General features: G+C 48.7%; 1 protein-coding gene across 2 annotated transcripts in view; it reads left to right on the top strand.

Annotated features, from left to right (window-relative positions):
• LOC141197285 (uncharacterized) overlaps positions 1 to 26,394 on the top strand; it is a 167,969-nt gene that overhangs the window by 2,141 nt on the left and 139,434 nt on the right. The window lies entirely within an intron of this gene.

Here is a 26,394-nt window from a genome sequence, read left to right as displayed (position 1 = left end):
TATAATGATGCAGATAGCAGAATTTGGTAATCTTGACCTCTTTTGCTGGCAGTGAACCCAGGAACAGATTATACATATCCATATAAATACATTAATATATAACAATGTATTTCTATGGTCCCTGTATGCTGAGGTGAAGAAAAACAATTTTTGTTCCTATGTAAGTGGTAAAAATAATAAGAAGCAATTACAAAAATGGCATTTTCTCTATTTTTGTGAGTCTCCCCAGTTCTTGAACCCACTAACTCAAGATTACAGGCAGGAGCCTCAGCTGCGGAGCCACAAGCTCTGATGATGTAATGCTGAGAATTTTGTATACTTGATCTGTACTGCAGGCTCTGACTCCATAGGCAGATTATACTGATACAGAGATACATTGTGCACAGCAGTGGATTTCTATGTATTTTTATTCTAGAGGGAGAATAAGATTTTTTTCATTCTATCAAATTTGTAAAAAATGATAATGAAAAACACTTCATAATTAGTGATGAGCGAGTATGTTCTGTTAACCCTTTCACCGAGTATGCTCAGGCTGAGCACCGAGTAGTTACAGCTGCTCGGTCATATGTTTGAATCGCTCCTTGTGCATGATTTGCGACGGTTTGACAGCTTTAATACATGTGAGGAATGTGTAAGAAATAGACAAACAGTTGCAAATCATGCACACGGGAGCGATTCAAACATAACACCGAGCAGCTGTAAATACTCGGTGAAAGGGTTAACAGAACATACTCGCTCATCACTATTCATAATGAAAAAAAGTAATTTTTAATGCATTTTTTAAAAAATAATAAACATCACATATCAGCAAATAACACAGACATATTTGGTGTCCCTGTAATCGTAACGTCCCGCACAACACAGCGATCAGATCATTAACGGGGATTGGCAAATGGAATAAAAAAAAATGGCATGACTGATATTTCTCTATTAAACCCATAAAAAAATGAAATGTAATAAAACTGTAACGCTGAGGCCATGTTCACATGTAGCATAAATGCTGCGTTATTTCTGCTGCTTTTTTCTGCACGTGTTCACACCTCACAGCGCAACATCAATCTTCTCTGATTGTTTTGTGTTTGCTGCGTTTAATGTTTTCCCGCTTATTTGATGCGATTTTGGGGATGAAATGAAGCAGAGTTTTTAACGCTTTTTAATAGTACAGAAAAGCTTTGATTCTGCGCTTAAAAATGCAGCGGAAATTTTTTTCATGTATTTTTATTTTTAGAAGAAGCCTATAGAGAGAAAATGCAGCAAAACTGCATAGTTCAGCAACGTCTTTAGATGCACTGATGGACAATTTAGACAGCGTTCACATGTAACGTAAATGCTCTGTATTTTCTGCTGCTCTTTTGCACAGAAATTCTGCTATTTAACTGTCCAAGCAAAGTGGATGTGATTTCATGAAAACCGCGCCACCTGTGGTCTGAAGACGCTGCTGAACTGTGCGGTTTTGGTGCTTTTTTTTCCCTCTCTTGTCTTCTGTGGAACCTAAAATAACTCTTCAACAGCCAACAATCCGGCTTCCGCCCCCACCATTCCACCGAAACTGCCCTTACAAAAATTACTAATGACCTTCTTACAGCCAAAACTGACAGACAATTCTCCATACTCCTCCTTCTAGACCTGTCTTCTGCTTTCGATACAGTTGACCACTGCCTCCTACTACAGATTCGCTCTTCTTTTGGTGTCAAAGACCTTGCCCTATCCTGGATCTCCTCATACCTTTCCAACCACACATTTAGCGTCTCCCACTCCCACACTACCTCCTCACCCCGCCCCCTCTCTGCTGGAGTCCCTCAAGGCTCTATCCTAGGACCCCTACTCTTCTCCATCTATACCCTCGGCCTGGGCCAGCTCATAAAGTCCCATGGCTTCCAGTACCATCTGTACGCTGATGACACCCAGATCTACCTCTTTCCTCAAACTCAATGTGGACAAATCTGAACTTCTCATCTTTCCTCCATCTCGTGTATCCTCCCCATCTGATCTATCTATCCCAATTAGTGATGAGTGAGCACTAAAATGCTCGGGTGCTCGATGCTCGGGTCGAGCACATTGGAATACTCGGGAGCTCGACCCGAGCAATGAGCCCAATGTAAGTCTATGGGAAACTCCAGCATTTTTCAGGCGGCTCCCCCCGGCGGTCTGCAGAGGGCCTAAAAATTGCCCAAATCGATGGGAACAATACTCAAATGACATGGGAACAGCATGGGGAAGACCCCTGGAAGCATTTCTGACCCCCAGGTCACTGCTGTCAACAACGTGGTCAGAGTATTACACCACTTTTACAGACTCACAATAAAACATACAAAAATAAAACCAAAATGAATTTTCCTGGGAAATATGTTAAGGAACATCCTTTCCAGGGTAATGACTTGTATATAAGGCAAAATAAATAACTAAAAACAAAAATACTCCTCCACACCTTGGGCTATGTTTACACATAGCGTTTTTGATGCGTTTTTGCACTTTTACATTGCTTTCAACCGTGACAAATACATTCACAGGGAGATGTCATTTTAACACTTTATCTGGCTATGTGGTGTGGGAGACATCATCAGACACATCCTGTTTCATTTATGAAGGAGGGACTCTAAAAGTCACAAAGCCTATTTTTATTGGGCCATCAGGCAGCCCTTACTATTCTTAGAGAGCCATCTGCCGGCTATGCTTTGTTGTTCCCATTACTAAAGAGTGGGTCTCCTATACTGTTATTGCGTATTCAGTGAGTGGCAGGGCTGCCCAAAATTTGGACGCACCCCAATACCCATTAGAAAATTTGGACACACCCCAATGCCCCTTTGAAGAGACTTAGAGGAGGGCCTCCTGAAAACAATGTTCCCATTATTAGGAAGTGGGAATCCCATAGTGTTGGCCTATGCAGTGAATTCAAGGTCTGCCAAAAAGTAGGAGGTACTCAAGTGCCCCTTGGAGACGTGGAGGTGCGCCTCATAAAAAAATGTTCCCATTAGAAAGGAGTGGGTCTCCTACACTTGTAATGCCAATGAACTAAGTGTATGGCTGACAAACAATTACCCCTGGTGGGTATACATGAACATACTGTATAATTTTATTTTTTACGGGCATCATAAACACCCTTTAAAAAAATTATGTGGGTGTTGCATCACGGACCGTGGTCACCCTGGTGATGTGGTGGAGGATGAGGATGAGGAGAAGGAGGACAAGAGCAAATAGCCAAAATCAGGAAGCATATACCCATGTGACATAGTAACATAGCATCATAGTTTGTAAAGCAGAATAAAGACTTGCGTCCATCAAGTTCGACCTGTTAGTTCTGTAATTGCTAAAGTTGATCCAGAGGAGGCAAAAACCCCAAATGATTTGGCCAATCTTCACCTGAGGAAAAATTCCCTCCCGACTCTGAAACCAGCAGTCAGAATAAATCCCTGTATCAACCTACTATTTTATTCTATTGTTAAGTATACGCTGAAATCTGCCTGGTATCTAGAAATGCATCCAGTCCCCGCTTGAACTGGTGTAGTGAATCCGACATTACCGTCTCCTCACTCAGTGAATTCCATATTCTCACTGCTCTTACCGTAAAGAACCCCTTCCTATGCTGGTGCTGAAACCTTTTCTCTTCCAGTCTTAGTGAATGCCCTCTTGTTACCGTAATATCCCTCCTTTTGAACAAATCCCTGGCAAGGTCTCTATACTGTCCCCTAACATATTTGTACACATTTATTATGTCCCCCTCAACCTTCTCTTTTCCATGCTGAATAGTCCTATTTTTTGCTAACCTCTCTGGGTATTGCAGTCCCTCCATTCCCTTTATTAATTTTGTCGCCCTCCTTTGTACCTTTTCAAGCTCATTTCTATCCTTTCTATATATTGGGGCCCATAACTGAGCACAGTATTCCAAGTGTGGTCTGACCAGAGCTTTGTACAGTGGAAGAACAATGTTCTCCTCCTTTGCAGCTATACCTCTTCTGATACATCCCATTACCCTGTTTGCCCTTACAGCAGCCGCCTGACTTTGGGCACTCCAATTTAGTTTGCTGTCAATCAAGATGCCCAAGTCCTTCTCCATCTCTGAATTCCCCAATGGTTTCCCATTCAGTGAGTACTGGTGACTTCCATTTTTCCTTCCCATATGTATGACCTTACATTTCTCCTCGTTAAACCTCATTTGCCATTTAATGCTCCACCTACCCAGCTTATCCATGTCCCTCTGTAGGTCTGCACTGTCCTCTTTTGTATTAATTGTTTTACATAACTTTGTGTCATCTGCAAATATTGATATTTTACTATTTATCCCGTTGACGATGTCGTTAATAAAGATATTAAATAACATTGGGCCTAGTACAGACCCCTGTGGTACCCCACTAGTGACGCTTACCCAATCTGAGTATATTCCATTTATAACCACCCTCTGCCTTCTATCCTTTAGCCAGTTAGCTACCCACTTGCAGACATTTTCCCCCAGCCCCATCATTCTCATTTTGTATACCAACCTATTATGTGGCACGCTATCGAACGCTTTTGAGAAGTCGAGATACACGACATCCACTGGTTCCCCCTGATCTACTCGAGAGCTAACCTCCTCGTAGAAGTCAATCAGGTTTGTTTGGCAGGAGCGATTCCTCATGAATCCATGTTGGTTCGGGGTTAATAGATTATTAGCATCAAGATGCTCCGTAATTGCCTCTTTAATGAAGCTTTCAAAAATTTTGCCCACAACGGACGTCAGACTCACCGGCCGATAGTTTCCGGCGTCACTTTTCGCTCCCTTTTTGAATATTGGCACTACATTCGCCTGTCGCCAATCAAGTGGTACAGACCCAGTCTCAACAGAGTCCTTAAATATAAGATATAACGGTCTGTCTATCACATTACTTAGTTCCCTTAGTACCCGTGGGTGTATGCCATCAGGTCCTGGTGATTTGTTTATTTTAATGTTACTGAGGCGTTTCTGTGGGTGTAAAAAGGTGCATGGGAATACACCTTCCAAAAAAAGACACTGGATTTGAGTTTATGTTACTCTGCTGTCATTCGGTGGTGTTGAGAAGTCTGGCCCAATCCAGCCCTTGTTCATTTTTAGAAGAGTCAGCCTGTCGGTATTTTCAGTTGACAGGCGGATGCGCTTATCAGTTATAATTCCACCAGCGGCACTAAAAACCCGCTCTGATAAAACGCTGGTGGCAGGGCAGGCCAGTACCTCCAAGGTGTAGAGAGCCAGTTCATTCCACATATCCAGCTTGGATACCCAATAATTATAAGGCACAGAGGTATTACGGAGTATGTTGGTACGGTCGACAAGGTACTCCCTCAGCATCTTCCCAAACTTTGCACTCTTTGTGAGAGTACCCCACGCCTCAGGGCCTGTGTGATGGGAGGAGATGAGAAAATTCTCCCAGAACTTTGACAGTGTTCCCCTGCTTCTGCTGGATTGGAGTTGTGTCTCTCTCACCTGTATTCCTTGGTTGTCCAATGAACTGTGACCTCTGCCGCCATCGTTTTCAGATGGGAATTATTTTAATAGTTCCGCAACAAGGGCCTTCTGGTACAGCCTCATTTTTGTAGACCTGTCCGCCTCAGGAATAAGAGATATAAAGTTCTCCTTGTAGCGTGGGTCTAGAAGTGTCACCAACCAGTAATGACTGTCACCCAAAATTTTGAGAACACGAAGGTCATGGGAAAGGCAGAGTAACATAAACTCAGCCATGCGTGCCAGACTACTAACAGGCAAGACTTCTGTGTCCTCACCAAGAGAATGACTGACCATGCTCTCCTCCTCCTCTCTGTCCTCAGGCCATCCACACTGAAACACTGAACAGATGGTATGACAGTTGTGCAGGTAGTACCATCTATAGCGCATGAAACTAGCTCCTGTCCTTCTTCCTCCTCCTCCTCTTCCTCATTGTCACACAATCTACATTGGGATGAGATGAGGCTTGGCTGTGTGTAATCACCCTGTATGGTTCCTTGCTCCATCTCATCGTGCTCCGCCTGCAATGTATCCTCTTTGATTGTGAGCAGAGAGCATTTCAGAAGACAGAGAAGCAGGATGGTGATGCTAATTATGGCGTCATCGCCGCTCACAATCTTGGTGGAGTCCTCAAAGTTTTGGAGAATGGTACATATGTCTGACATCCATGTCCACTCCTGAAGTCTTATGTGTGGAGTCTGAACTGAATACCGACGGCCTTGTTGATGCTGGTACTCAACAACTGCCCTCTTCTGCTCACAAATCCTTCCCAACATCTGTAGTGTAGAGTTCCAACGCATGGAGACATCACACACCAGTCTGTGAGCCGCAAGCTGCAAACGCTTCTGAAACACGGCAAGGGGGGCGGAAGCGGTAAGTGACTTTCTAAAATGGGCACACAGGTGGCGTACTTTGCAGATTGGGCAGCTCCGGGTAGGATTTGATAAACCGTTGAAGCACAAGGTTAAGCACATGGGCCAGGCATGGTGAGTGTGTGAGCTCACCTCGCCTCAGAGCCGCCACCAGGTTCCGGCCATTGTCACACACGACCATGCCTGACTATAGGTTCAGCGGTGTGAGCCACAGATCTGCCTGCTCTTTCAGAGCTGCCCACAACTTTTTAGCATTGTACGGTTTGTCACCTAAGCATATTAGCTTCAGAACAGCCTGTTGCCACTTGGCCGAGGCAGTGCTTCCAGCTTGTGACTGATGTGGTCATTTCGGAGATGGAGGCTGAAGAGGAGGTGGAGGCTGAGGAGGATGAGGTGCAGGAGCTGTAGACTGTGGGGGAAACCCTGATTGACCTAGGGCCTGCAATGCTTGGAATCAGGAGGACGTGTTCCGTCCCAAGGTCCGACTGGGTCCCAGCTTCCACTATGTTAACCCAGTGTGCCGTCAACGAGATGTACCATCCCTGCCCACAAGCACTTGTCCACGTGTCCGTGGTTAGGTGGACTTTCCCGGTGACTGCATTGCTGAGGGCATGGCTAATATTTTGGGACACGTGCTTGTGTAATGTGGGGATGGCACACCGGGAGAAATAGTGGCGGCTGGGGACCGAATACTGAGGGACAGCCTCCGCAATCAGGTTGCGGAATGCTTCCATCTCCATGAGCCTAAAAGGCAACATTCCCACATTTCGAACGCAAGCAGTCGCGAAATGTGGGAATTTAGTAGTGTGGCCTGTGTGGCGTTGGCTGCGTATTTGCGCTTGCGTTCCAAGGACTGGGGTATGGGCAACTGAACGCTGCGCTGAGACAAGGACTTGGATGTGCTTGCTGATGCTGCTACTTGAAAGTGTGCAACGACAGGTGCAGGGCAGAAGCCATCTTTGCATGCACCATGGACAGAGGATTGGCTTGTATGCACAACAGCAGAAGAAGCAGTGGTGCCACACGCAGACACTGTTCCTGGACCCTGGGGTTCGGCCCACAAAGTCGGGTGCTTTGCTGCCATGTGCCTGATCATGCTGGTGGTGGTCAGGCTGGTCGTTTTGCTACCCCTGCTGATGGTGCAAATGGCCTTTTTGGGGTTATCGGCAGAGTCTTTAAAACACAACCAGACTCGGGAAGACCTAACAGTTGTACTGGCAGCTTCCTTCGTGTTGGTGTTACGGGGAACGGTTGCCTGTCTTCTGTCTGCGGCCACCACACTGCTTCTTCCTGTCTGTTGGGATGCTCTGCCTCCCTCTCCCTGTGTGCTGATGTCCTCGCTCTGCATGTCCTCCTGCCAGGTTGGGTCAGTTACTATATCATCCACCACCTCATCTTCCAATTCCGCACCCTGGTTCTCCTCCTGACTTTCTGGAAATTGTGTCTCATCATTGTCCACCTCTTGTGACGCTTCCCCACCGTCACCTTCGTGTGACCGTGGCTGCTCAAATATTTGGGCATCACTACATGCGATCTCCTCTTGCCCCGCTTCAAGTGGACCGGGCGAGAGGCCCAAATCTATAAATGGAAAAGTAAACAGCTCTTCGGAGTGTCCAAGTGTGGGATCAGTTGTCTCTGGGCACTCGGCATGGTGGGAGGAAGGAGGATCAGGGTGAGGAATATGCGGTCCAGACTCACGGCTACTGAGACTTGACCGTGTGGAAGACAGGGTGGTGGTGGTGACTGGAAGCATTATCTGCTATCCAACCAATAACCTTTTCACACTTCTCTGTGTTCAATAGTGGTGTTCTGCGGACCCCTATTAATTGGGACAGGAAGGTCGAGTGAGAAGATGTGGGTGTTTGTTGTGGCACAATTTTAGCTTGCCGACTGCCTCGGCCTCTGCATGTACCATCACCATCACGTCCAGTTCCCTGTCCCTTGCCACGCGCCATTTTAAATGGAGGACAATATCTTCCAAGCTCACTACTAATGGTTGAATTTACAGCGAACTTATATGTGATCCGTGTGACAGACAAACCACAGTTTTAAATAGCTGGCCAGTAGGTAACTATTTTTATCAGCAAACTGGTGTCAATAACTTCACTGAAATATGTTCATTGGCTCTGTAAAGAGCGCCAAACATGCAGGGAGGTGACCCGAGCATCCGCCCGAGCAACCCGTAAATACTTGGTGAGCGCCGAGCATCTCGATCAGTAAGATGCTCGGGCGAGCATCGAACAGTAGCGAGCATGGTCACTTCATCACTAATCTCAATAAATGATGTAAGGGACTCAGGGTGGTAGTTATGGCCAGAGGCTGATGTGTTCCCATACCCTGGTCCCCCGACAAAGATAAAAGTACACATTTTCCCATGTTGTGTGTGTGGTGCAGAACACTCACATCTGGATCATAGATCTCTGCCGTCTTCAGTCTTCACATCTCAGGAACGGCCGCACACACATTTAAGGAGTTCTGTTCCATTTTATAAAAAAAGAACTTTACTGGAACATTGGTAAATATCTTCATACAGCACATTACATTGTATACTGACTCCCCCAGGGTCACCGTTCGACACACCGCACGTAGAGATGTTCAGCGTCCATTTGTCCCGAGTTGTCCCTTTCATAGTGAACACTCTTGGTCTATAAGACCCTTGCAGTAGTAAGAATCCCTGTATGGACTGTTTCCCGTCTGGCTTCCCCTTCTCTGAAGGCTTGTGGAGACACAACTCCCTGTGAATCCTATGGACCGTAGGTCCCGAACGTACGGAAATGTCTATTAAGATTATCTGAGTACAGGTTCTTCTCTGCTGGACAACTTGTGCCAAAGGTGCCCCCTGGACCACCAACTGTACTTGTCTTACATCTTTCTCTTTCTCCCAGGAACTGACTGCAACCAGGAAACTGCTCTCTGATCCACTGAATCTGCTCCTCCCACACTCAGCAGCTCCCAAACTCCTTTACCCTTTCCTACACTACCCTCTACTAACATGTAGGGCAATTAATCATAAAACCTTTTCATATTGCAAACAGGATATGACATTATATGTACACATACAGACAAGGTGCATGACCAGATCCTGGTCACCCTCTTACAAATGACATCACTCTTTCCACTGTACCAGAAATCCGCTGCCTAGGCGTAATCCTTCGACTCTGCTCTGTCCTTCAAACCACAAATCCAAGCCCTTGCCATCTCCCATCGCCTTCAGCTCAAGAATATTACCAGAATCCATCCTTTCCTCAATCCTCAATCTACTAAACTGCTTGAGCATGCCCTCATCATCTCCTCCTCTGTGGCCTCCTGTCATGCCAGGTGTGGGAAAGACTTAGTGCAACACAGAGGGAAGAGGGAAAGGGAGCCCAGACACTAGGGAAAGGGAGAAGTGGAGACCTCCTAATCTGGTCTAGTGACAACCTGTCTCAACTACTGTCCCTATATTGGCACTTCAGCAATTGCCGCACGTGTGCCTCGCCCTGTCTTTCCCTGGCGTATGGCTAATGCAAGATGAGCACTAGTCGATCTCCACTAAACTCTAGAGGCAACAAGGGTAGACAAACAGGGGGAGAATGCTTAGCTTTAGATAACTTCAGACAAATGCGAACTTGGCCTCAAGCTCCAGAGAGGACGAAGTAGTGTTTTTGTTAAGTCTTCACAAGTAGAAATGAATATAGCCGGCACCTCAATTTCAGACACACCAGTTATATATACACCCAGGCCACGGAGCTAATTACCAGAGGGAGGTAGCCGCTAGGTCCTAGAGACAGCCTCTCATCTAAGAAGATGTCTGTAATGCCAAACGTAGAGATCTATTGCAACCAACTGCAGGCGACTGTCTGTCACCTCTGACACACCCGTAACACCTACCTGCTAACACTCTTACACCTCTCCAGTCTGTCCTTAATAAAGATGAGCGTTGTTCTACTCGAACTGTTCGCCAATCTCAAATTCGAGCTGTTTTGGGCGGTGTTCGAGCCGGTCGGCGAACACGAACGATTTGAAAAAAATTCGGCTGTTCGAGGTTATGTTCGATAACTGTTCATGCACCAAAATCATAACTGGATTTTTTCTCAGTAATGATGAAAATTAATGTTAATACGCAGTTTGAGTGTACAGCGGGGCGGGGGGAGGGGCAGGGGATGGATCTCTGCAGGAACAATGAAGATCTCCATTTTTTTTTCTCTTTCCCGCATTTACAGTGGGGAGGTGCAATCTGTCAGCCTATCAGCAGCGCACACACGGAGCGAAGTGCTTTTTTTCACACAAGCAAGGGCATGTGTGATTGGCAGTGTATGTCACATGTCCTTGCCCTATAAGACCATTTTCCCCGTCGCCACCATTTTCTCACTGCTGCAGCTGCATGTTAGACGGCACCGCTGTTGCTGTGTGCGCTATACTTTGTTAATTTGAAGCCAATTTTTGCACAAATATACAGATAGCTTGGGAGTAGGGAAGAGTTGTGATTGCAGTCCTTTTAAGGACTAGGTTACATCATTTCCTACGACTTTTATCAGGGAGGTCTGTGCTCTTAAATAGATAGATTGTGGGAGTAAAGACTAATTGTAATTGCAGTCCTTTTCAGGACTAAGTTACATCAGTTCCTATCACTTTTTGCCAGGCAGGTCTGTGCCAGTGCTGTGCAAGTTTTTTTCACAGCATTTGGCTGAATCTAGCAAAGCAAATCCTTTTTGTCCTCTTGCAGTGTGTGTTAGTCAGTGGAGTAGCCTATCTGTGTTGCAAGCTACACCACCTGTGTATAGAATACAATTTTTTTTACTGCACCTAGTGAAGTAAAATCTTTTGGGCATAGCATCATTCTATTAGTCCATCTATACTAACCTCCATCAGGTTGCAAATTCAATATAATTTTTTTCTGCATCTAGCTCTGAAAAAATATTTCGGCTTGTAGCGGTGTGTGGGACTTGGTCTATTAGTCCATCTATACAGACCTCCATCAGGTTGCAAATTGAATATAATTTTTTTCTGCATCTAACCCAGCCAATAGTTTTGGCCTAATACCACAGTTTGGCCACTCAGCTCTGCTCGGTTCCCATCCATTGTATTTTTGTGCAAACAACTCCAGAGTTGTGAATTAGTTAACCACCAAAATGAGTGGAAAAAGGCCTGCTGCTGGTGGAAAGGGGAATAGGCGTGTTGGGAAGGGGAAAAAAGGTTGTGTCAGTGGGGTAGGTGTTAAAGCAACAGTAACATCTGCAGAAGAAAGACCATCTTCCAGCCAAACTAAGATGTCTACTTCTTTTAGCGGACAATGTGATAAGATCCCTTTCTTACGGCCACGCCAATCGCTACAAATTCCAGATGAGGCACAAAAACAGCAGGTGCTTCAACGGATATCAAGTGCTCCTTTAAGTGGGCTCTCCTCCACATCAACTTCAACATCACAAATACTCCAGTCCTCAAAGGTGTCACCCCAATCGCACTTGCTTCCTCACAGCTCCCAAATCTCCAGCTGCCCGTCTGAGTATGAGGTAGAACAGATGGTTGAGTCTGCAGAGCTGTTTACTCATACTATAGCCTGGGAATCAGAGGTCGACTCCAGCGCTTCTGTGAATCCAGACGAGGAAATGATCTGCACTGATGCCCAGAATCTTTATGAGTCGGATCCAGGACCAGACGCAGAAGGTTCTGACCATAATGTAGACCCTCATTCCCAAACTGTAACTCCTGTTGGTGGAGACAATGAGGAAGACGATGATGAGACTCAAATACCTGATTGGAGCGACAACTTTAGTTTTTTGTCAGGGCAGGAACAGGTTCGCTCTGAGGACGACGGGTGTGATAACGCACAGGGTGATGATGATGAGGTTGGAGATCCCACTTACTGTCAACCCACAGTCAGCCAAGAGATGAGGTCAGCAGAGGAGGTGGAGGAAGATGCTAGTGACGACGAGGTCAGGTTGCGCCTTCCTGGACAGAGACGTAGTACTGGAAGCACGTCAACAACTGCATCCTCAAACACAACTCTGCCTCTCACCACAAGTCGTGGTGGCTCTTCAGGTCGCATGGGTGCTAAGCCTTGCATAGCCTGGGCGTTTTTTCAGATCGATAAAGATGACCCAACTCGTGTTATCTGTAATATTTGTCAGCAAAAGCTAAGTAGAGGCCAAAAAATACATAGTTTGAGTACTTCATGCATGAACCGGCACATGGATATGAAGCATAAGTTGCAGTGGGAAGCTCACTGTGCTACAATGCGGCCTAGCCGGCCGGGCCAACCACCGTCTGCCACATCTTGTGCATCCGCGGCCTCTTCATCCTCTGTGACTGGGGGGACAGCAGTCACACCTGTTTTGGGGCGCAGACCTGCCACCTCTTTACCCGCAACAGCCAGCGTGATTGGCAGGTCATCATTTTCTTTGGAGGTGGTAACACCAGCTGGTGTTGAGCGCTGTCCGACATCGATAGCAACACCTTTGGATCAAGGCAACCTAACATGTCCGCCTGCATCTTCCTCACAGACCGGCAGTTTGCCGGGGACACCCTTCTCAACCGCATCTAAGCACAACAGCCAGCCCTTGGTCCCTCAGATGTGGACAAGTAAAAGACCATTTCCTCCTAGCCATGAGAAAGCTAAGAGGTTGAATTTCACCATCTGCAAGTTCTTGGCTACAGAAATGCTGCCTTTCCGCCTGGTGGACACAGAGGATTTTCGAGACCTTATGTCCGTCGCAGTGCCCAAGTACCAGATGCCCAGTCGACACTACTTCTCAAAGAAAGGTGTGCCTGCGCTCCACCAGCATGTCGCACACAACATCACCGCTTCTTTGAGAAACTCTGTGTGTGACAGGGTGTATTTCACCACAGACACTTGGACGAGTAGGCATGGACAGGGGCGTTACATGTCGCTGACTGGGCACTGGGTAACTATGGTGACAGCAGGACAAGGGACTGCTGTCCAAGTCTTGCCGTCCCCACGAGTTGTGCGTCAATCCTTTTTATCTCGAAGTTCCTCCACTGCTTCTGCCTCCTCAACCTCCTCTCGGTCCTCCACCTGCACCCAAAGCCTGTCTGGTCATGCCACAAGCTTTCTAACTTCGCAGAAGGGATCCTGCACACCTCCTTACTATGTTGGCAGCAGGGCTCAACGGCATCAGGCGGTTTTTACTTTAAAATGTCTGGGAAATGTGAGTCACACAGCTGAGGAGTTGTGGTCAGCTCTGGAGAACCAGTTTCATGAATGGTTGTCTCCACTGGACCTGAAACCAGGGAAGGCCGTGTGCGACAATGCTGCAAACCTCGGTGTGGCCCTTCGGAGGGGCAATGTCACACACGTGCCTTGTATGGCTCACGTGTTGAACCTGGTTGTCCAGCAATTTATAGCCGACTATCCCGGACTAGATGGCCTTCTGCAGAGGGCACAGTCGCTGTGTGCTCACTTCCGCCGTTCGCATCCCGCAGCTCAGCCACTTACATGTCTACAGAAGTCGTTGGGCCTGCCACTTCACCGGCTAAAATGCGATGTGCCTACCTAGTGGAATTCAACAATGCACATGTTGCAGCGACTGTGGCAGCACCGACAAGCCCTGGTGCAATACGTTCTGACGTATAGCCTGGGCCAACGAGATCCAGAGGTGGGGCAAATCACGCTGGAGGAGTGGTCTCAGATCAGGGACCTATGCACCCTTCTGCACAGTTTTGAAATGGCGACGAAGATGTTTAGTGCTGACGATGCCATTATCAGCATGACTATTCCGGTGATTTACATGCTGGAGCACATGTTAAACAGAATTCGGAGTCAGGTGGTGGCACAAGAGGAGGTGGAGGAAGTAGAGGAGGAGGAGTTGTATGCGGAAGGGCTAACATCTGCAAGGTCCAGACGGTCGGCAGCACCAAGGCGGCAGGCATGTGAGGGTGGGGGAGATGGGTTTTCCAGGGCGCATGTTATTAGCTAAACTAGTGAGGAAGGTGCAGGAGCCCAGGAAGAAGTGGAGGACGAACTGATGGAAGACTCATCAGATGAGGGAGACCTTGATCACATTTCTGTTGTGCGACGCTGGGGGGAGAGGGCAGAGGAAGGAAGCATGATTGTTACCTCGCCACCAACACAACAGGGACTTGGTGCTCCTGGATGCGCAACACACATGAGTGCCTTCTTGCTGCACTACCTGCAACATGACCCTCGAATTGTGAGAATTAGAAATAATCCTGACTACTGGGTTGCCACACTGTTAGATCCCCGGTACAAAAGTAAATTTGCAGAAATTATTCCTGCCATAGAAAGAGATGCACGCATGCAGGAGTATCAGCAGAGACAGTTGCAGAATCTAACATGTGCTTTTCCCCAAAACACTAGTGGTGCACGTAGTGAATCTCACAGTTCCAACTTGCCAACCGTGGGACCGTCAAGTGTTCAGCACTCAAACCGTAACAGAAACACAGTATCTGCTGGTAACATCAATTTTGCGGAATCATTTCACCTCTTTTTTAGCCCATCCTTTGCAAGGCCACAGGAGACAAGAAGTCTGACACATAGTCAACGCCTAGAGACGATGGTACAGGAGTATCTCCAAGTAAACATTTTTGAAATTATAAGCATTAGCAGGTTATTAGAAACAGAAATCAAACAGTTTTCAACTCAAAACTTTATTCTAGGTGATGTTACATTTGCACATAGGACCCCTTGTTCGAAAGGAGCTTCTGAACTCTCTCGTCCATTGAATTTGTCAGGTTTTGGATGGTTTCTGCTTCAGTTGTTTTGCATGAGGATAGAATACCCTCCCAGAGCTGTTGCTTAGATGTGAACTGCCTCCCGCCATCATAGACACTCCTTTTGATGATGCTCCAGAGGTTCTGAATGGGGTAGAGGTCAGGGGAGCATGGGGGTCACACCATAAGTTTGTCCCCTTTTATGCCCATATCAGCCAGAGATGCAGATGTGTTATGTGTAGCATGAGACGGTGCATTATCATGCATGAAAATGATCTTGCTGTGAAATACACGGTTCTTCTTCTTGAACCATGGCAGGAAGTGCTGTTTGAGAAACTCCACATACATTATGGAGTTCATCTTTACCCCTTCAGGGATCCTAAAGGGGTCGACAATCTCTCTCCCCATGATTCCAGCCCAAAACATTACTCCACCTCCTCCTTGTTGGCGCTGTAGCCGTGTTTGCGTGGGGTGTCCATCAACCAGCCATCCTCCACTCCATCCATCTGGACCATCGAGCGCTGCACGGCACTCATTGGTGAACAAAACAGTTTTGAAGTCAGTCTTCATGTAATGTTTTGGCCCACTGGAGCCGTTTCTTCTTGTGTGCAGTGGATAGAAGAGGTCGACAGGATGGCTTACGCAGCTTATGCACTTGGCAATGTTGATTGTAGTCATGCCTTGACCTAAACACTCCACAATTTGTTGCTTCTCAGCAGCCGACACATCCTTTTTCTTTCCCATTTTGGCAGAAAATGTAGGCTGCTTAATAATGTGAGACAGCCTTCTTAAGTAGTCTTGCCTTTCATTGGACACACCTGCCAAGCTAATTAGCACAGGTGTCTGCAATTGCTTACAGTGATATAAAGAGCCCTGACACACATCACCATCAATGAGTTTAACTGACAAACAAACAAATTCTTCCCTTATCACTCCTAAACACTTTTTGCATAATAATTTGGAACGCAGTGTACATGTGCTTTTCCACAAAACACCAGTGGTTCACAGTTCTAACTTGCCAACCGTGGTCTGTATGGAGTTGTTCAATAAAGGGCCCAAAATTAAGATAACATAGATGGGAGAGGTCTCTATGAATAGGAATTCCTAAGTATTTGATACCCTGTGAGGGCCAGGCAAAGGGAAAGTTGGACTGGATGGAATCCTATATGGATTTGGGGAGGGAGACATCGAGGGCCTCAGAGTTCGCTGCATTGATTTTAAAATTTGACCATGTAACAAAGTGATCTATTTCAGCCATAACAGCATGGATGGATATATGTGATTGAGTGATATATACTAGGACATCATCAGCAAATGCAGAGCACTTGTACTCGGTCCTCCCACCTCAAACCACCTAATATTGGGGTTATGGCGAATTGATGAGAGCAGGTGCTCCATCACTAGGATGTATAAGAGATGGGACAGAGGACATCCCTGCCTTGTACCATTGGTGAATATGAAAGGTGATGAAAATGTTCCATTTATCTTCAGCCTAGGTGACATATTGCGATATAGGGCCGTGATTTTGGCTATAAAAGGGTCCCCTAGACCCCTACCCCAAGCTTTTTAAGAGAATAATATATGGCGTGCCAGGAGAATCTATGGAATGCTTTCTCAGCATCCAACGAGAGTATCTAATTACAAATTTTTAACTGCATCTAGCCTAGGAAATACTTTGTGCCTAGTAGCAGTGTCTGCTAGTCAGCGGATTATCCCAGCTGTTAAGCAAGCTACACCACCTGTAGTTTGCACACTTAATTTTTTCAAAGGAAATGGTTCGGGCCCCCGGGACACTCAGTGAAGAGCATTGGGAGGCACTCCAAGGCATGGGGGCTGGGACTGGCGGTAGGACGCCTTGCGGTGGACCGCCAAGCTTGATCCTTATAAAAGCTTTTTAACTGCAGCAGCTTTAGTGGACACTACTGGAGCTGGAATTACGCGGCTGCTGGCATGAGACTTGCCCTCCAATAGATCCTTGTAAATGGATTTAAAGTGTATTCATTCAAATTAGAGAGACAATTTAAATTAAAAAGATTAGACCTGACTCCACCACAGGGGGGCTCGCTCGACCCACCAGCGGACAGGCACCAGTAATGGGAGAGGGGGGCTGGCCGTCAGGGTCCACCGCGGCTCTGGCACAAACCCAGCGACACGGAGGTCACACGGGCAGGAACGGACTGGCCGTGTCGGCTTCGCACTTTTTTGGTTTTAGAAGGGCATGACATGCCTATATCTGTGTCTCCCCCTCCTTTTACTCCTTCACCTCTTTTCTTTTCGCATGACTATATGTACTTGTAACTTTTCCATGTGTTAGTTGTGTCTTCTGAGCAATTTGTCAGCTTTTGGACACCTTTGAAGGTGTTTTCTATGCGTTTCTATGTGTTTTAGTTTGCCTGCCATTGGTTTTAATGGTGTTCGAAGGTGTTCGACGAACAGTTCGGCGAACATACGGGTGTTCGACGAACCGAACCTAACTCGAACACTACGGGGGTGGCTCAACACTAGTGCAGAACACAAAAAGATAAACTGACAAAAAGGGCGGAGCTGGAATATATAGGCAGATGGTCACGTGACCGCAAAACACAAGATGGAAAAAACAAACAGGAGGAGGAGGAGTCCTGACCACAGGAGCTTACACTCTATAGATACAGGAGGAGTCCTGACCACAGGAGCTTACACTCTATAGATACAGGAGGAGGAGTCCTGACCACAGGAGCTTACACTCTATAGATACAGGAGGAGGAGTCCTGACCACAGGAGCTTACACTCTATAGATACAGGAGGAGGAGTCCTGACCACAGGAGCTTACACTCTATAGATACAGGAGGAGGAGTCCTGACCACAGGAGCTTACACTCTATAGATACAGGAGGAGGAGGAGGAGTTCTGACCACAGGAGTTTACACTCTTTAGATGCTCCGCACAGGTGCCACAGAACCCAGTAGGGTGCATGGATGGACTTCTCCACAAGAGACCCTCACTCATTCACACACCTCCACCCTACCACATCAGACCACCAGAGGGAGCCCATTAGGGATATATATAGGGAGGGTGGAGCCAGGCAGCTCAGTGACTAGTTAGTGCAGAGAGTGTGCTGGCATTTAGACCAGTGAAGAGGCAGTATGCTGGCTGCTGTGCTTAGGCGAGCCAAGGCCTACAGCACGAGTCGAAGCCTAGTGAGGGCCCTGAGTGTGGCCGAAGGCAGAAGAGAGAGGAGTTGAGGGGGCAGAGGAACGTACCAGGCTCACCCCGAAATATACACCGGACACCGGGTCCGCACCTACCGGGTCCCTTTATACCCAGTAGGTACCACTGGACACCTGGAGGACTACAAGTCCCAGGTCGTCCAACGCTGATTACAGTACCAGGGCTAGGAGTCACAGAGGCCCCAGCGTCCAGGGAGAGTGATCTCCAAGAGAAAGCCCTAACACCAGGTCAGCAGGTGCAAGAGGGAGAGACAGTAATTAAGCCAGGCCTAGCTCCAGGCAGGTCAGAAGCTTAGCAAGTGGAAGCAACGGATCAGGAGGCCCTACACTCGCTCACTGGGGAGAGTCCAGAAGTGCACCCTGCCTACCGAGTACCCTGGACCATACCTGAATCAACACCAGTAAAGGTACCAAAGCGAACCCCCGTGTGAGTGTCTGTCATTTCTCCCTGAACCGTCCTGGCCGTCTCTCACCTGTACCACCATCCATTTCCCTACACTGCCCTGGAGCTAGCTCTTCCTGCGGAGAGCCACACCATCCCTGCTGCAGTAACATCAGCTTCAGAGGACTGCTCCACAGCAGCGGCTCCCTTTAGCCGCATTCCACAGGTGGCATCACGAACTTTACAAATCCCCTATAAATAATATCCCCCACCGGCATCCATAGGCCCGGCTGCCGAGTACCCCACGGCCCTGGGGGCGCATCATCTTCTGGCGTCACGAACAGGATCGCGTGCCCGCTGCCACCTGGTACTGTGCGCCTTAAAAGACTGTAACACTTACTGTGGTGAAGATTTTCCGCCAATTTCCGAGGTTTCCCTCCATTATCCGCCATTTTCCTGTCGCCGCGCGGGAAGAAGAGGCGTAACCGCTGGAAGCGCACAAAGCCTAAGACACGCCCCGCCCCTGATGTCGAACCAGGAAGAGTCAGGTCCTGGAAGGAGTCCAGTGGACGCTCTGACGTCAGACGCGAGCGACGCAAGGCCCTGGAAGAAGACCGTCGCCCGCGGAGCTTCGCCCTACCTGATAAGAAGTGAAGAAGGTAGGCTACGGTTTACTAGGGGGATGCAACCATGGCCGACGACCAGCAAGCCGCCGGAGCACCGGATAACGCTCCTGATGCCCAACCTGCGCCCGGGGCTGCACAGCCCAGAGCAGCCGCTCCACCAGCAGGGGTCGTGACCCCGTTGATACCCATGGCCCTGCCGTATATCCTTGGAGCGAAATGGCTTCCCCAGTATAATGGCAAACCAGAGACCCTGTCTGGATTCAAGAGAAAAATATGCGGTGTACTGGACATGTATTCTATGACTGGTAAGCAGAGAGCTGCTGTTGTGCTGGGACAATTGACTGGTGCCGCAGAGCGAGAATTTGAAACCTGGCCTGCCGCAGACCGAAAATCAGTGTCCATCATCTTTAAGAGACTGCAAACTGTGTTTGAAAACCGCACTGAGGCAGATCTCCGGATGAGGTTCTACCACTGTGTCCAGAAACCTGATGACAGTGTCCGGGACTACGCCTGGCGCTTACAGGAAGCCCTGCGGGCCCTGAAACAGGTTAGTCCGGCCTGCATACAAAATGAAAATAAAATGCTGATGGAACAGTTCATCCGGGGGTTGAGGTCCCAGGAGGAGAGCAGAACTGTACGGTGGTGGGTCTTAGATCATCCAGATGCCACCTTTCGACACCCTGAAGGACATGGCTATTAAGGGTCTGCAGCCCCTGGAACCATCAGATACTGCTATCCAGTGTTACCAGGGTGGGGCCACCCCAGTGCCCGCGGCACCCGCAGCTCCTTCAATAACGGCCGAAACAAGGATGCAAACAGTGCCCCCTAACGAGCTGGACAGCCTGCGCTCTGAAGTGTGCCAGTTAAGTAAAACCCTGAGCACCCTGCAGCTACAGACGGAGCCTGAGCCGGAGGGAAGGATCCTACTGGCCTACAGCCCTGAGGATGTCCCCTGGATGAGGAGAAGAAGGAGGACGACACCACCCCGTAGGAGGACAACGCCACCCCGTGGGAGGAACAATGACCAACGTCGCCCTCCAGGAGAATTCATCTGCTACCGCTGCCACAAGGCAGGCCACACAGCGCAGAACTGTCCTTTAAACGAGCAAACCCTGGGGCCGAGGGGCCGACACCCAGGAGTAAATCAACCAGGCCCATCAAGCTGGTATCACCGGTTCGTAGGAGGAAGGCCTTTCCTGTCCATCGTGCTGGACGGGATAGCAACACCTGCATTACTGGACACCGGCTCACAGGTTACCATCATACCTGATGTCCGTAGATGAACTCCAGCCACCAGCCCCGAACCTCTCTGTGTATGCCTCTAATAGCCTTCCTCTTAACCTAGTAGGGGTTAAGGACGTGACAGTGAAGGTGGGGAGGGCGGACCTAAAGGACCAAGGACTGATTGTAATAGAATCTAACCCTGGTGATACAGACTTGTATATGATACTTGGTACAAATATTGTGGGTAACCGTTTGGGAGAAGTGTTGTTTTTGCTCTAACAGATTGCTGACACTGCCAAACCAGGGCAGAGGAGGGCACTCCAGAAAGAGATCCGAGCCCTCCTGTACCAGCAACAGGTAAAGCTATCAGGTGGTGAGATTGGTAATGTACGGGTGACAGACCCGATACCCATTGTGATTCCCCCGATGAGTGAAATGCTGATTTGGTGTAGAGCAGCAAAAGGTCTCAAGGGACAGAACTACCAGGCGGTAGTGGAGCCCATTAGCTCATGCACAGACCTACACTCCTAACTGCTAGAGGGGTAGTGGATGTACGCAATGGGAGGGTACCCGTACGTCTCCTAAATTGTGGGGAGGATGAAGTTAAATAACCAAGATACGCCACTGTAGCCAGGTTGTATACTGTGAATGATGATGCCATAGACACAGTGGAATCCTTGACCCCACCAGATACAGTGGAGGACAATGACTCCGAAGCTCAGCTGGAGGATTGGTGTCAACAGCTCCATGTTGGGACTGACGCCACTCCTGTCCATCAAAAACAAGGTGTACACAGGGTGGTCCAGGAATACGAACAGGTATTCAGCAAACACCCACTTGATTTTGGGAGGATTAAAGGGGTACAACACCACATAGCCACCGGTAACCATCCACCCATCAAAGAACGTTACAGGCCCATACCACCAGCACACTACCAGAAGGCGAAGGAGATGTTGCATGACATGAAGAAGGCAGGGGTAATAAGAGATAGCTGTAGCCCCTGGGCAGCCCCCCTGGTCCTGGTCAGGAAAAAGGATGGAAGCATGAGGATGTGTGTAGATTATAGACAGGTAAATCGCATAACACATAAAGATGCATATACTTTGCCTCATATAGAGGAATCCCTAGCTGCACTAAAGTCTGCAAATTACTTCTCTACCCTTGACCTCACTAGTGGGTACTGGCAAGTAGCAGTTGCTGAGGAGGACCGGGAGAAGACGGCCTTCACCACCCCGATGGGACTCTGCGAGTTCAACAGTATGCTGTTCGGACTCTGCAACGCCCCGGAACGTTCCAGAGATTGATGGAGTGCTGTTTGGGACACCGTAACTTCGAGATCGTGCTGCTATACCTGGATGACATGATAGTGTACTCCAAAACGTATGAGGACCATTTGAAACACCTGGCGGAGGTATTTGAGTCGTTGTCCCGGTATGGAATGAAAATGAAGCCTTCCAAGTGCCACCTGCTCAAACAGAAGGTTCAGTACCTGGGGCACATCGTCAGTCCAGAAGGAGTAGCACCAGACCCGGAGAAGGTCACTGCCATCCAGAAATGGCCAGAACCGAAGAATCTGAAGGAGGTACGTCAGTTCCTGGGACTGGTCGGGTATTACCGGAGGTTTGTAAAGGACTACACCAAGAAGGCAGCGCCTTTGCAAGGTCTCCTGGTAGGACAGTCCAACAGAGGCAAAACCCCCCTCTTCCAGTGAGGTAAAGAACAGGCTGAGTCCTTTGCAGTGATGAAAGAGATCCTGACTGGCAAAGAAATCCTGGCCTACCCTGACTACAGCCAACCTTTCCTGCTGTACACTGATGCCAGCAACGAGGGACTAGGAGCTGTGTTGAGTCAGAAGCAGTATGGCAAAGAGAAGGTGATTGCCTATGTCAGCACGAAGCTTCGTCCTACCGAGAGGAATCCAGAAAACTATAGCTCCTTCAAGTTGGAGTTCCTGGCCTTGGTCTGGGCCATCACTGAACGATTCATGCACTACCTAGCCTCCAGTAAGTTCACGGCCTATACTGACAACAACCCCTTGACACATCTAGAGACAGCCAAGTTGGGAGCCATTGAACAGCGTTGAATGGCCCGGCCGTCAAACTTTCAGTTCACCATCAAGTACCGGGCAGGCCACAAGAACGCCAACGCCGATGCCCTATCCAGAATGCTTCACCAGTCGGACACTGAAGAAGAAGTGGATGACCTGGAGGAGATTGAGCTACCTGCCTTCCACAGAAATGGGATGGTCCACGAGCAGCGCACCTCCAGGAGGTATCGTGGTAAGACACTAAACCCTTTACCTCATCACAGTTGGAAGGAGACCCAGGACAGTGACCCAGTTGTCAGCCGTATCAAAGAACTGATAAGCCAGGAAGGCACCTCCCTGGAGAAGGACGCTCCTCCACAAGCGAAGCAACTGTGGAATGAGAGAAGCCGGCTGTTCATCTATAGAGAGAAGCTGTGCCGAAGGTATGTCAACCCTAGGACCCATGAGATGGTATGGCAGATCGTAGTGCCCAGGACAGACATCCAGATGGTGTTGGAGGCCTACCACGATCAAGCAGGGCAGTTTGGCTGGAAGAAGCTGGAAACCCTCCCGAAGAGTCGGTTTTATTGGGTTGGAATGCGGAGTTCCATAGAGAGGGGGTGCCGGGATTGTGGACCCTGTAGCCTCAGAAGAAAAGACTACAGCAGCCAGAAAGCACCCTTGCAGTCCATCGAGACAACCCAGCCCCTGGAGATCGTCGCTCTGGATCTCGTCAAGCTGTCACCCAGCAGGTCAGGCTACTCCTATGCCCTGACCATGGTGGATCACTACTCCTGGTTCCTGGTGGTAGCCCCCGTCAAGGATCTGATGGCAGAAACTGCAGCAAGGACATTTCAAGCATACTTCTGCAGGCCCCATGGATACCGGGATAAGTTGCTGACGGATCAAGGCCCTGCCTTTGAAGCCGAGCTGTTCAAAGAGTTTTGCCATCTATACGGGTGTAAAGATTCGGACTACACCGTACCACCCTCAAACCAATGGTCTATGTGAAAAGATGAACAATATCATCATAGACCTGCAGAAGACCTTACCTCTAGAAGAAAGAAACCAGTGGCCAGACCTACTACCTGACCTGGTAGATCTGTACAATCGGAAAGTTGCCCATGGACCTGGAGCTTGGAGTGGTAGAGCCAGAAGCAAATATGTCCACTGAAGACTGGGATACGACTCGACAGGAGCAGTATAAGAGAGTACAGGCCTGTGTCGAAGACAGTCTAAATAGGGTGAGGGATAAGCAGGAAGCACAGTACAACAAGAGTGCACCAGCAGAACCCTTGACACCAGGAGAAGTTGTGCTGAAGTGAGAAGAAGCCACAAGCTTGATGACCAGTGGGAAAGAGAGCCTTACACTGTGTTGGATTCCAGGTTCGACAATAGGAAAACCTGTCTAATCAGTAAAGATGGAGGTAAGACAACTGCAACAGTCTCAAGAGACCACTTGAAGTTGTGCCCAGGTCTGTTGAAGCCACAGACTCCATACTGTCTTAGGAGATTTCCCGGCAGATTTGCCTCAACTTGATGGAGCTGAAATAATACCTGTGATGCACTTCTACCAACATCCAGAAGACTCTCCACTGCAAGTAAGACCTGTAAGTACCCCGGAAGGGCCTGCTCAGGAAGAATCCCCTGGAAGAAGGATCACCGGTAGAAGCAGAGCCAGTAGGCCCAGTACCCAGTGTACTTGCCAGTCCCATAGAGAGGTTAAGACAGTTCTACAATTTACCCACACGTAGATCTGACTGGGTAGCAGACAGTGCAAACACAGACATCAACAACACCACAGTACTACGTAGGTCAGCACGCAGTACACAAGGCCAGATCACTGCCAGGTATAAGTTAGAAATACGTGCAGTGTAAATAGTAACCCAGTTGTGCATTGCTTACTGTCATTGTTTATTATATAAACTGAAATTTATATGTGCATTTAGTTACCCGTAAGGGTACAAAGACTTGTAGGCTGAGGACTGTGAGCAGCCCAAAAACTGTCCTGTAAATAGTTGCACTCCTTGGAGTGCTCCTTAAGTGACCTCGGAACAAAAACCCGTTTGGCGTGGCCGAAGACGTGGTCCACCACCTGGATCACCTATGCCCTGTAGCCACGCCCAGGGCCTACGTTGAGGGTTTTCAGGCGGGTCCCTCATGTTCCTCATGTTCCTTCATCGGTGAAATTATTGTAACCTTATTATTGCTATTATTATAATATTGTTGTTATTGTTGTTACATGTTTTGAAAAAAAAAAAAAAGCTTCTGTCCAGGAGTACTGAGTTGTACTAGGGGGGAATGTGGCGCCCTGCTCCGCACAGGTGCCACAGAACACAGTAGGGTGCATGGATGGACTTCTCCACAAGAGGCCCTCACATATTCACACACCTCCACCCTACCACCTCAGACCACCAGAGGGAGCCCGTTAGGGGTATATATAGGGAGGGTTGAGCCAGGCAGCTCAGTGAGTAGTTAGTTCAGAGAGTGTGCTGGCACTTAGACCAGTGAAGAGGCAGCACGCTGGCTGCTGTGCTTAGGCGAGCCAAGGCCTACAACACAAGTGGAAGCCTAGTGAGGGCCCTGAGTGTGGCCGAAGGCAGAGGAGAGAGGAGTTGAGGGGGCAGAGGAGCGTACCAGGCTCACCCCGAAATATACACCGGACACTGGGTCCGCGCCTACCGGGTTCCTTTATATCCAGTAGGGACCACTGGACACCTGGAGGACTACAAGTCCCACGTCGACCAACACTGATTACAGTACCAGGGCTAGGAGTCACGGAGGCCCCAGTGTCCAGGGAGAGTGATCTCCAAGAGAAAGCCCTACCACCAGGTCAGCAGGTGCAAGAGAGAGAGACAGTAATTAAGCTAGGCCTAGCTCCAGGCAGGTCAGAAGCTTAGCAAGTGGAAGCTATGGATCAGGAGGCCCTACACTCGCTCACTGGGGAGAGTCCAGAAGTGCACCCTGCCTACTGAGTACCCTGGACCATACCTGAATCAACACCAGTAAAGGTACCAAAGCGAACCCCCGTGTGAGTGTCTGTCATTTCTCCCTGAACCGTCCTGGCCGTCTCTCACCTGTACCACCATCCATTTCCCTACACTGCCCTGGAGCTTGCTCTACCTGTGGAGAGTCACACCATCCCTGCTGCAGTAACATCAGCTTCAGAGGACTGCTCCGCAGCGGCGGCGGCTCCCTTTAGCCGCATTCCACAGGTGGCGTCACAAACTTTACAAATCCCCTATAAATAATATCCCCCACCGACATCCATAGGCCCGGCTGCCGAGTACCCCACGGCCCTGGGGGCGGGTCACTTACACTCTATAAAAACAGCAGGAGGAGGAGGAGTCCTGACCACAGGAGCTTACACTCTATAGATACAGGAGGAGGAGGAGTCCTGACCAAAGGAGCTTACACTTTATAGATACAGGAGGAGGAGGAGTCCTGACCACAGGAGCTTACACTCTATAGATACAGGAGGAGGAGGAGTCCTGACCACAGGAGCTTACACTCTATAGATACAGGAGGAGGAGGAGTCCTGACCACAGGAGCTTACACTCTATAGATACAGGGGGAGGAGGAGTCCTGACCACAGGAGCTTACACTCTATAGATACAGGAGGAGGAGGAGTCCTGACCACAGGAGCTTACACTCTATAGATACAGGAGGAGGAGGAGTCCTGACCACAGGAGCTTACATTCTATAGATACAGGAGGAGGAGGAGGAGTCCTGACCACAGGAGCTTACACTCTATAGATACAGGAGGAGGAGGAGGAGTCCTGACCACAGGTGCTTACACTCTATAGATTCAGGAGGAGGAGGAGGAGTCCTGACCACAGGAGCTTACACTCTATAGATTCAGGAGGAGGAGGAGGAGTCCTGACCCCAGGAGCTTACACTCTATAGATACAGGAGGAGGAGGAGTCCTGACCACAGG

The sequence above is a fragment of the Phyllobates terribilis genome, unplaced genomic scaffold (genome assembly GCF_046119375.1).
Source record: "Phyllobates terribilis strain yellow unplaced genomic scaffold, ASM4611937v1 Scaffold_82__1_contigs__length_6685932, whole genome shotgun sequence".
Lineage (NCBI taxonomy): Eukaryota > Metazoa > Chordata > Amphibia > Anura > Dendrobatidae > Phyllobates > Phyllobates terribilis.
The sequence above is the reverse complement of the archived record's forward strand: the minus strand, read 5'-3'. Positions and strand labels throughout refer to the sequence as shown.